Below are 9,962 nucleotides of genomic sequence, written 5' to 3'. Positions count from 1 at the left end.
AATTTCATGGCTGCCGTCACTGTCTGCAGTGATTTTGGAGCCCCCAAAAATAAAGCCTGTCATTGTTTCCCCATCTATTTGCCATGAAGTGATGGGACCAGATGCCATGATCTTAGCTTTCTAAATGTTAAGCTTTAAGCCAACTTTTTAGTTCTCTTCTCTCCTCATCAAGAGGCTCTTTAGTTCCTCTTCACTTTCTGCCATAAGGGTGGTGTCATCTGCATATCTGAATTTATTGATATTTTTTCCAGAAATCTTGATTCCAGTTAGTACTTCATCCAGTCCAGCATTTCTCATGATGTACTGTGCATATAAGTTAAATAAGCAGAGTGACAATCTATAGCCTTGATGTACTCCTTTCCCGGTTTGGAACCAGCCTGTTGTTCCATGTTCAGATTTTACTGTTGCTTCCTGACCTGCATATAGATGTCTCAGGAGGTAGGTCAGGTGGTCTGGTATTCCCATCACTTGAAGGATTTTGCACAGTTTGTTGTGATCCACAGAGTCAAAGGCTTTGGCATATTCTATAAAGCAGAAGTAGATGTTTTCCTGGAACTTTCTTGCTTTTTCGATGATCCAATGGATGTTGGCAGTTTGATTTCTGGTTCCTCTGCCTCTTCTAAATCCAGCTGCTTAAACATCTGGGAGTTCATGGTTCACATCCTGTTGAAGCTTGGCTTGGAGAATCTTGAGCATTACTTTGATAGAGTGTGAGATGAGTGCAACTGTGCAGTAGTTCAAGCATTCTTTGCTATTGCCTTTCTTTGGGATTGGAATGAAAACTGACCTTTTCCAGTCCTGTGGCCACTGTTGAGTTTTCCAAACTTTCTGGCATACTGAGTGCAGCACTTTCACAGCATCATCCTTTAGGATTTTAATTAGTTCAACTAGAATCCCATCACCTCCACTAGCTTTGTTTGTAGTGATGCTTCCTAAGGCCCACTTGACTTTGCATTCCAGGATATCTGTCTCTAGGTGAGTGATCACACCATCGTGATTATCTGGGTCATGAATATCTTTTTTGTGTAGTTCTTCTTTGTATTCTTGCCACCTCTTCTTAATATCTTCTGCTTCTGTTAGGTCCATACCATTTCTGTCTTTTATTGTATCCATCTTTGCATGAAATGTTCCCTTGGTATTTCTAATTTTCTCAAAGAGATCTCTAGTCTTTCCATTTCTATTGTTTTCCTCTATTTCTTTGCATTGATCACTGAGGAAGGCTTTCTTATCTCTCCTTTCTATTCTTTGGAACTCTGCATTCAAATGGGTATATCTTTCCTTTTCTCCTTTGCCTTTAGCTTCTCTTCTTTTCTCAGCTATTTGTAAGGCCTCCTCAATTATTTTGCCTTGTTGCATTTCTTTTTCTGCCGATATAAATTTGTATAGAGAAGGAGAAAAAAATATAACACTAGTAGCTTGTTTCCTCCCGCAGCTTGAGAGAGAGATAAAAAATGATACTTGCAGCCTATTCCCTCCATTCTGAGTCCCCTGGTCTTCTTGCCTTTTACCCTCTCACCTCCAATTTTACATGTTGAAGTCCTAACCCCCCAGTACAATAGAATGTGACTGTATTTGGAGACAGTATCTTTAAAGAGGCAATACAGTTTAAATGAAATCATACAAGTGAGTCCTAATTTAACAGACTGGAGTTTTCATAAGAAGAAACCAGGACACAGGCTCACACAGAGGGAAGAGCATGTGAGACACAGAGGGAAGATGGTGTCTACAAGACAAGGAGCAAGACCTCAGAGGAAACCAACACTGCTGACACCTTGACCTCAGACTTCTAACCTCCAGGGCTGTGAGGATATAAGTTTCTGCTGTTTAAGTCGCCTATTCTTTGGTATTTGTATGGCAGCCCTAACAAACTATTGCCTCCTTTAGCTTTATGTATCTAAAAGGGACTTTCTCTACTATTTCATGAATCATCCAAAAAGGGTCAAGCAGACAGTGATCAGCTCACCTGAGCTAGGAGTTCAAGAAGTGGAAGCAGCTTCTCCCAGATGTTGGGTTTTCTTTTCAGATGAATGAATTATGTTCTATTAGAGCGAAAGACTTGTGACTTAGGCTAATTCTCCCGATGTTATAGCTCTGAACAATACATTGATACCTGATGCTTGCATTTTCAAAAAACTGATAATCTGACAGTTTGGCCTCCTAAGAGGTTGCAGAGTATGCAGAAATAATGTTAAGATGGCATGAGAATTCAAAAATGTATTTCATTCTGTAGAGGTGGCCTGAGCCACTGGCAGGACTGAAATCTAAGAGTTAGGTTCTGCCACCCTATGAACTTCGGTGACTGGCCCTACTTTGGCTACCATGTGACAGGAGAAGTGTTCTCAGGCTCGACACAGAATGCAGTACCTAGGACAGCACCCAGCCTCCCTTAGCAACTCCCTCTCTGTGCATAAAAGTATGACGAAGGGAAAATACATCCATAATTTAATACCCAGAGATAAATTTTTGATAGGGAAGCCACATCCCACCCTGAACCACTTGTTAAGGGGCATGAACATCAAACCTTCCTTCCCTCCATCTTCCCGTCAACCCGAATCCCACTCCCACCTTGTCCCAGAAAGACTCTCTTAAGCCAGACCTTGGTTACTACTATACCTCTGTTATGAAGATACCATGTGACCTGAATGTTACTCACTGAGCCCCTTCCTCGTACCACATACCATGCCGAGCACTTCACACACCTCATCTCTGTGAAAGTGCTTTGTAAAACTTCAAGCACCACTCTGGACTCAGTGTGAATGTATTGTGAGTTCTTGATTTGTACTGATAACAATTTCACCTTCTAGAAGGTAGAGGAAACATGGGGGGCAAATGGACCTAATTCTAAACAACAAAGATTTGAGAAGATAGTAATAATATCAGGTAAGAGTTTTCTTTACAGATTAGGAAACAGAAAAGACCTACTTTTCTCTGGAAGATCTTCCTAGAATCAAAATCTTCCAAGTTTTTTTCCCTTAAACTCTCAAATGTCCTGTATATCCTTGACAGAACTTGTATCACAAAGGTGCTAGCACCAATCAGAATGAATGTAAAGGGTCTGCAAAATGAGAATGTTCTATGTTCCATGAGAATCTAAATCCAGAGTCCAAACATGTGGAAAGTTGAATCCAAAATCTCTGTCTCAGGCACCGGTGCATGCACACAGAAGGGTGCACACATCCCAACCCCACCCCCAGCACTGCTGCAGATTCTCAGCCGACCTGCTTTCCACCTGCCCTGTGTTGTTAAGACCCAGTCATGAAGCTTCCTCTCTGGAGACTTCTATTGAAAAGAACACAGGGTGCTTCTTCCCAGACCCTTGGTGGAGAGCCTGTGAAGAGTGAACTCTGGAGGCGAATTTTAATTACAGCTTCCCGCAGCAAGCTCACCTATTTTGCCCTTTTAGCAAGGACAGCAGCCTCTGTCTCGCCCAGTTGTTGCACCATCTTGTAAAATAGGCTGTTTCTATCTTGCAGCAAGTCATATAGCGGATAATATTCTTCCCGTTTCCCTGAATCAAAAACCTGTTAACAGCAGAAAGACACCCATTAGCACACAATGTCTCCCAGTAACACATAACTCAGACAATATTTCAAAAAGGGAAGGACAGGGAGAATTTGAGTGTAGGATTGGTGGTATTTAAATGGTTTGATTACTCTGTTTTGCTAGGCATACAAAGGCCTAACCCAGCCTTTCATCATTATATAGTTATAGGAAAGGAAGAAAATGAAAGTTTTAATCATGACTATGATTACTGGAACTGAACAGTCTGTAGCATTTTATATTCTGCCCAGGGCCTTTGGGGTTGTTATCATTAGTTAGTGCTTTTAGCTCGCAGACTCTGAGCTTTGAGGGCTACTTATAAGATACACAGCATTGGGAAATGTCTTGATTTAAGAAAATCAAACATTCAAGAAAATCAAACATCTGTCACTTCTACAGCCCCTCCTCCAGGCTGATGGCCCAACCTCTGAAGCATTAGACTTTGCAGCAGATTGACTTCTTTTTACATCCTTAAAGGTTTCAGAAAAGACAATCACTTGCTTTCCAGAAAGAAAATAGGTACAGAGCTATTGCAGGCTCAGGTTCAGAATACCAAAATATATGGAACATCACAATAAAGTGAGTCACATGAATTTTATGGTTTCCTGAGGCATGTGGAAGTTGTGTTTACATTATACTGTACCAAAGCATGTGTGCAATAGCATTGTGCCTGAAAAAAAAAATAATGTACAGACTTTAACTTAAAAATAAGGTATTGCTAAAAAATATTAACTATCATCAGAGACTTCAGTAAATCATAGTAGTAATATCAAAGATCATTGATGTTACAGATCACCAGAGCAACTGCAATGATAGTGAAAATGTTTGATATATAGTGAGAATTACCTAAAGGTGACACAGAGACACAAAATGAGCAAATGATGCTAGAAAAATGGCACCCATAGACTTGTTTAATGCAGGTATGTGACAAGCTCTCAATTTGTAAAAATGCAGTATCTGGGAAGCACAATAAAACAAGGTATGTCTATATTTCTAAAGCAAGAATAAAAATAAGATTACCTCAAAAATTAAAGGTTTGAGGAAGAACATTACTGGTGATGTTTTTGCTGAAGTGAAAGCCAACTGGTAAGCAGAAGCCCTAGAAAAGTACCCAAGCTTTACACCTGGGGTGAATGGAGCACAGAGGACAATCCCCAACTCTGTAACTGGGGGATGCCTGTCTCTTGGTGCCCTGAGGTCTAATCCTGCCGTTCCTACCAGAGGAGTCAGCAACCACAATCAGTTCAGAACAAAATACAAACAAGTGGCCAAGTTTACATCTCCTGGTGGGACCTCCCTGTGACATCCCTGATGACCTCAAGCAGGGAGCCCTAAACTGAAGGTCTCCCAACACAGGAGTGGGAAGGGCTACTCCACAGTGAAGGGTAAGATCCTTTCCTGGAAACAAGGTCATTCATCACAAAGGTGACAGGCTCAAAAGAGAACCCTTGCATCTCCCTTCTTTCTCTGTCTTCCCCACTCACCCAGATACTCAGTCTCTGTACCCAGAGACTTACATCAACTTATTTCTCTGCATTCAGATCCCATGTTCAATCCATCATGCAGTCCACTTGGCTTCACTTCCTTATCTACCCCAAGTCCCACCATCTCACCATTTCCTCTATAGGCACCTTAGACAAAGCCAGAAGTCTAGAGAGGGAACATTGTAAGATAGTGAATACTGAATTTGGAGAACTGAAAGACCATCAGTGTGATTTTAGCTGTAAAGGAAGGCGGGAGAGTAGAGTGGGACAAAACTAGAAAATTGGGGAGCAATGAACAAAACATTGCTTCATAAAAGTATTTTAGAGATTTGTTCATAGACATTGACCAACAGAAAAATTTGAGATTATAGAAATTTACCAGGAGATATTGGTAAGTAAAAGACACTTGCTCTTTGGAAGAAAAGCTATGACAAACCTAGACAGTGTGTTAAAAAACAGAGACATAACTTTTCTTACAAAGATCCATCTATGATTTTTCCAGAAGTCATGTGTGGATATGAGAGTTGGACCATAAAGAAGGCTGAGCACTGAAAAATTGATGCTTTTGAACTGTTGTGCTGGAGAAGACTCTTGAGAGTCCCTAGACTGCAAGAAGATCAAACAAGTCAATCCTAAAGGAAATCAACCCAGAATATTCCTTGAATGGACTGATGCTAAAGCTGAAGTCCCAATACTTTGGCCACCTGATGTGAAGAGCTGACTCACTGGCAAAGGCCCTGATACTGGGAAAGATTGAAAGGAGAAGGGGGAACAGAGGATAAGCTGCTTAGATGGCATGACTCAATGGACATGAATTTGAGCAAGCTCTAGGAAATAGTGAAGGACATGGAAGCCTGAGCTTCCTGAGCCACTAAACAACAAATCGGTATGTAAAGCAATAAACAAATGAACATATTTTGATAATAGTAACAAAGCTGCTGTGTTCAGAGGATACATATGTTCACATCTGCAGATCAGGTGCTGATGATAACATTTTAGGACTGACCAGGTGACAGTTCAGTTCAGTTCAGTCACTCAGTCATGTCTGACTCTTTGCAACCCCATGGACTGCAGCATACCAGGGCTCCCTGTCCATCACCAACTGCCAGAGCTCACTCAAACTCATGTCCATAGAGTCAGTTATGCCATCCAATCATCTCATCCTCTGTCATCCCCTTCTCCTCCTGCCTTCAATCTTCCCCAGCATCAGGGTCTTTTCCAATGAATAAGCTCTTCGCATCAAGTGGCCACAGTACTGGAGTGTCAGCTTCAGCATCAGTACTTCCAGTGAATATTCAGGACTGATTTCCTTTAGGATTGACTGGTTGGATCTCCTTGCAGTCCAAGGGACTCTCAAGAGTCTTCTCTAACACCACCATTCAAAAGCATCAATTCTTTGACACTCAACTGTCTTTATGGTCCAACTTTCACATCCATACATGACTACTGGAAAAAAACATAGCTTTTAACTAGACAGAGCTTTTTCGGCAGAGTAATGTCTTTGCTTTTTAATATGCTGTCTAGGCTTGTCATAGTTTTTCTTTCAAGGAGCAAGTGTCTTTTAATTGCACGGCTGCAGTAACTATCTGCAGTGATTTGGAAGCCCAAGAAAATAAAGTCTGTCACTGTTTCCATCCTATCCCCATCTCTTTTCCATGACGGGATGGAACCGGATGCTATGATCTTAGTTTTTTGAATGCTGAGTTTTAAGTCAGCTTTTTCACTCTCCTCTTTCATGTTCATCAAGAAGTTCTTCAGTTCCTCTTCAATTTCTGCCATAAGGGTGCTGTCATCTGCATATCTGAGGTTATTTAAATAGCTGATAAATGAAGAGAAGCTAAAGGAGAAAAGCAAAAATATACTCATCTGAATGCAGAGTCCCAAAGAAAAGCAAGGAGAGATAAGAAAGCCTTCCTCAGTGATCAACACTAAGAAATAGAGGAAAACAATAAAATGGGAAATACTAGAGACCAGGTGACATGTCCAAATTCTGTCCTTCCTCAGTTTCCCTAACCAACCATACATTCCAAGGTGACAGTATTTCTAAGAATTAGATAATAAAAAGAATCTTCTACCATTAATGCCATTAATGCTATAAAAGCAAAAACCAAAAATAAATCTTCAGGGTACATTTAGAAGCAAAGAATTTAATTGAACAGACCTTTAACTTAGCTGGAGATAAAGCCATTTTTATGCTGCTATGTCTAAAGCCTGACAAAGGGCTTGAAATAGGTAAATTTCACAGCATCATTTATTTATAATGGAATAATGGAGTTGAAGGTCCGTCTAGTCAAGGCTATTGTTTTTCCAGTGGTCATGTATGGGTGTGAAAGTTGGACTATGAAGAAAGCTGAGCACTGAAGAACTGATGCTTTTGAACTGTGGTGTTGAGAAGACTCTTGAGAGTACCTTGGACTGCAAGGAGATCCAACCAGTACATTCTTAAGGAAATCAGTCCTGGGTGTTCTTTGGAAGGAATGATGCTAAAGCTGAAATTCCAGTCCCTTGGCCACCTCATGCGAAGATTTGACTCATTGGAAAAGATTCTGATGCTGGGAGGGATTGTGGGCAGGAGGAGAAGGGGATGGCAGAGGATGAGATGGCTGGATGGCATCACTGACTCAATGGACGTGAGTCTGAGTGAACTCCAGGAGTTGGTGATGGACAGGGAGGCCTGGCGTGCTGCGATTCATGGGGTCGCAAAGAGTCAGACACGACTGAGCAACTGAACTGAACTGAACTGAGGGGACAATTCTGAAGTGCATGTTGAGAGATAAGAACAAAGTGACAGGTAAAATCTAGAAATAAAAAGTTACTTTTCCAATTAGCATCAAGAACACAAAATGAACGACTAAGGATGCCTGAGACAAAACATTTCTAGAAATTAAGTGTCAGTGTTGGGTAATCTTGAATGTCACCCTGTTCCTCATGAAAGTCTGCAGATAGAGCCTGCTTCCTACTGTGATGTCTAGTCCAGGTGACCAGATGCACTGTTTGGAGCCTAGAGCATCCCTTTGGTTGAGGATGCCACACTCCTGTTATCTGCCTCCCCAGAGCTCGCTCTTGTGCATGTCCAGCTCAGAGAGTGAGGCTACAGTCACTGCCTTAGTGCTGACAGCCTGGTATCTACTCAGTGTCCCCACTGATGTCCCATTTGGCAATGCATGTGAGGTAGAGTGGGAGGTGATATTCCAGGAACTGCCCAAGTCAAAAGAAGTAGTTCTATTATCATTAGATGTAAAGAACTCTGAGTATTACTGCCACTCATTAGTGATTATTGCCTGTTTTATATGAACCATCTAAATACCTTAAAGTATCTTTCATTCCTTGAGATTATTTGCTACCCAAAGTTTTTCCTTTGAGGGATGCTTTTCTTATTTTATGAAGCCACATCCTAACATTTATTGAAACTGAGCAAGCAACAGAGGGAAAGGACAAGGAAAGAGATAAAACAAAAAGGAGAGAGAAAAGGAATAGATGGAGGAAGGAAATAGAGCTAAGGAAGGAAATATTAAATTACTAAGGAAGAAAGAGCTAACCAAACCTGGAAGGAAGATACTAGACAGATATCCAGAGACCAAAGCCTGGAACCTGCCATGTGTGCAGAACAGAGGTATTGTGTAAAGGCTCGCTTATTGTTTATTTAGTCTCTCATCCCTTATTTGCCTTTCTTTCCAAACTCTCATCTGTGATGCAGAAGCTGGGTCTCTGCAAGTCACTGCAACAATTCAGAGACTCTTTTGTCAGGTGGCCTTTGTTAGGTCCTGCCAGTAGGGGGCACTAAAGAGAGACTGAAGGTGGGAAACACAGCTAATGTGCTACCTGATTCTGCTACTAGCATCACCTCAGCACTGGGACCTGACTCCAGCTCCCAGCTATTAGCACCTGGAGAACCAACCCCATCCTGCTCCCTCACAAATGTGACCAGCAACCGGGCAGTGACCTCTCCTTGGAGGTCTGAGCATCAGTTCTTTAGGGCCCCTCTTTCTAGTTCTCAGGTCTGGAGATCTGTCCAAGGTTATGGTAGCTGCTTTCTAAAATCATTACCCCAGTGTTTCATTTTTCTAGTCCGCTAATCCCTATGTAATACATTTCTTATATTAAATCCTTTCAGTTAAAAAATACTGTTTTTCTCACTAGGCCTTTTCTTCTCATGGACTCCTGAGAAATTCTACAACTTTAGCCATCAAACTCCTGACAGTCTAAATTAGAGTCTATTTTCTTGATAAGGGAATCCAAAAATGCTGAAACAACTATGACACAGTGAAAATGAGTGTGTTCTACCCCACTAAAATATGGAGATATAACTTGGGTTTGGAATATTTTAATGGTTGGCCATCATAAAAAAAAAAAAGTGACAATTCAAATAAACTTTTACTATGAAAATATAAGGTTATTGGATATATTACTTAATAGTGCATTCTAAAAGTACAGTTAAGTACTTGAGTAATTTTTAGGAGTGAGAGAAGAAACTAAGAGAAAAATTAATGGAGGTTTCTATCAAATTTTACAAGGAAAGATACATTGAAAATTGAACATAAATGGAAACAGCTAAAATGGTGAGGGTCTTACCATTATCCATTCACAGTCAATAATGGTGCTCAACCTGTGTGCAACAGTCAGCACAGTGCACTGGGAAAATCTCATATGAATTTTTTTTTGTATTAACTCATCAGTTCTAGAAACAAAGAGGTTGATTTAGTTCAAAACACAGGAAAACAAACTTAAGACTTAAAAATATTATATGATATTTTACAATGTTTTTAAAAATCAATACTTTAACACCTAGTCTTTTTCCTAAAAAACTAAATATAAAAAGTCTACTTAGAAATTTACTATTTTGCATAAAATGATGGAAAATTAGTCTTCTCTCCAAATTGCTTGAAACTATCAGGAGCTGGATTTAGGAATTCCACTTTCTTAGGGTGCTTCATAACA

At 40.5% G+C, this 9,962-nt stretch overlaps 1 long non-coding RNA gene across 1 annotated transcript; it reads right to left on the bottom strand.

Moving 5' to 3' along the window:
- Window positions 1–2,441: 2,441 nt before the first annotated feature.
- Window positions 2,442–9,704, bottom strand: LOC147361881 (uncharacterized). The gene is made up of 2 exons (XR_015137692.1): window positions 9,597–9,704; window positions 2,442–3,521 (listed from the first exon to the last, which is right to left on the bottom strand). It is a non-coding gene; the product is annotated as an uncharacterized LOC147361881 (long non-coding RNA).
- Between the last annotated feature and the right edge of the window lie 258 nt (window positions 9,705–9,962).

This window comes from Bos grunniens, chromosome 12 (assembly GCF_055505025.1).
Source record: "Bos grunniens cultivar Pamir isolate PY7600 chromosome 12, Bosgru_T2T1.0, whole genome shotgun sequence".
Classification (NCBI taxonomy): Eukaryota; Metazoa; Chordata; class Mammalia; order Artiodactyla; family Bovidae; genus Bos; species Bos grunniens.
The sequence above is the reverse complement of the archived record's forward strand: the minus strand, read 5'-3'. Positions and strand labels throughout refer to the sequence as shown.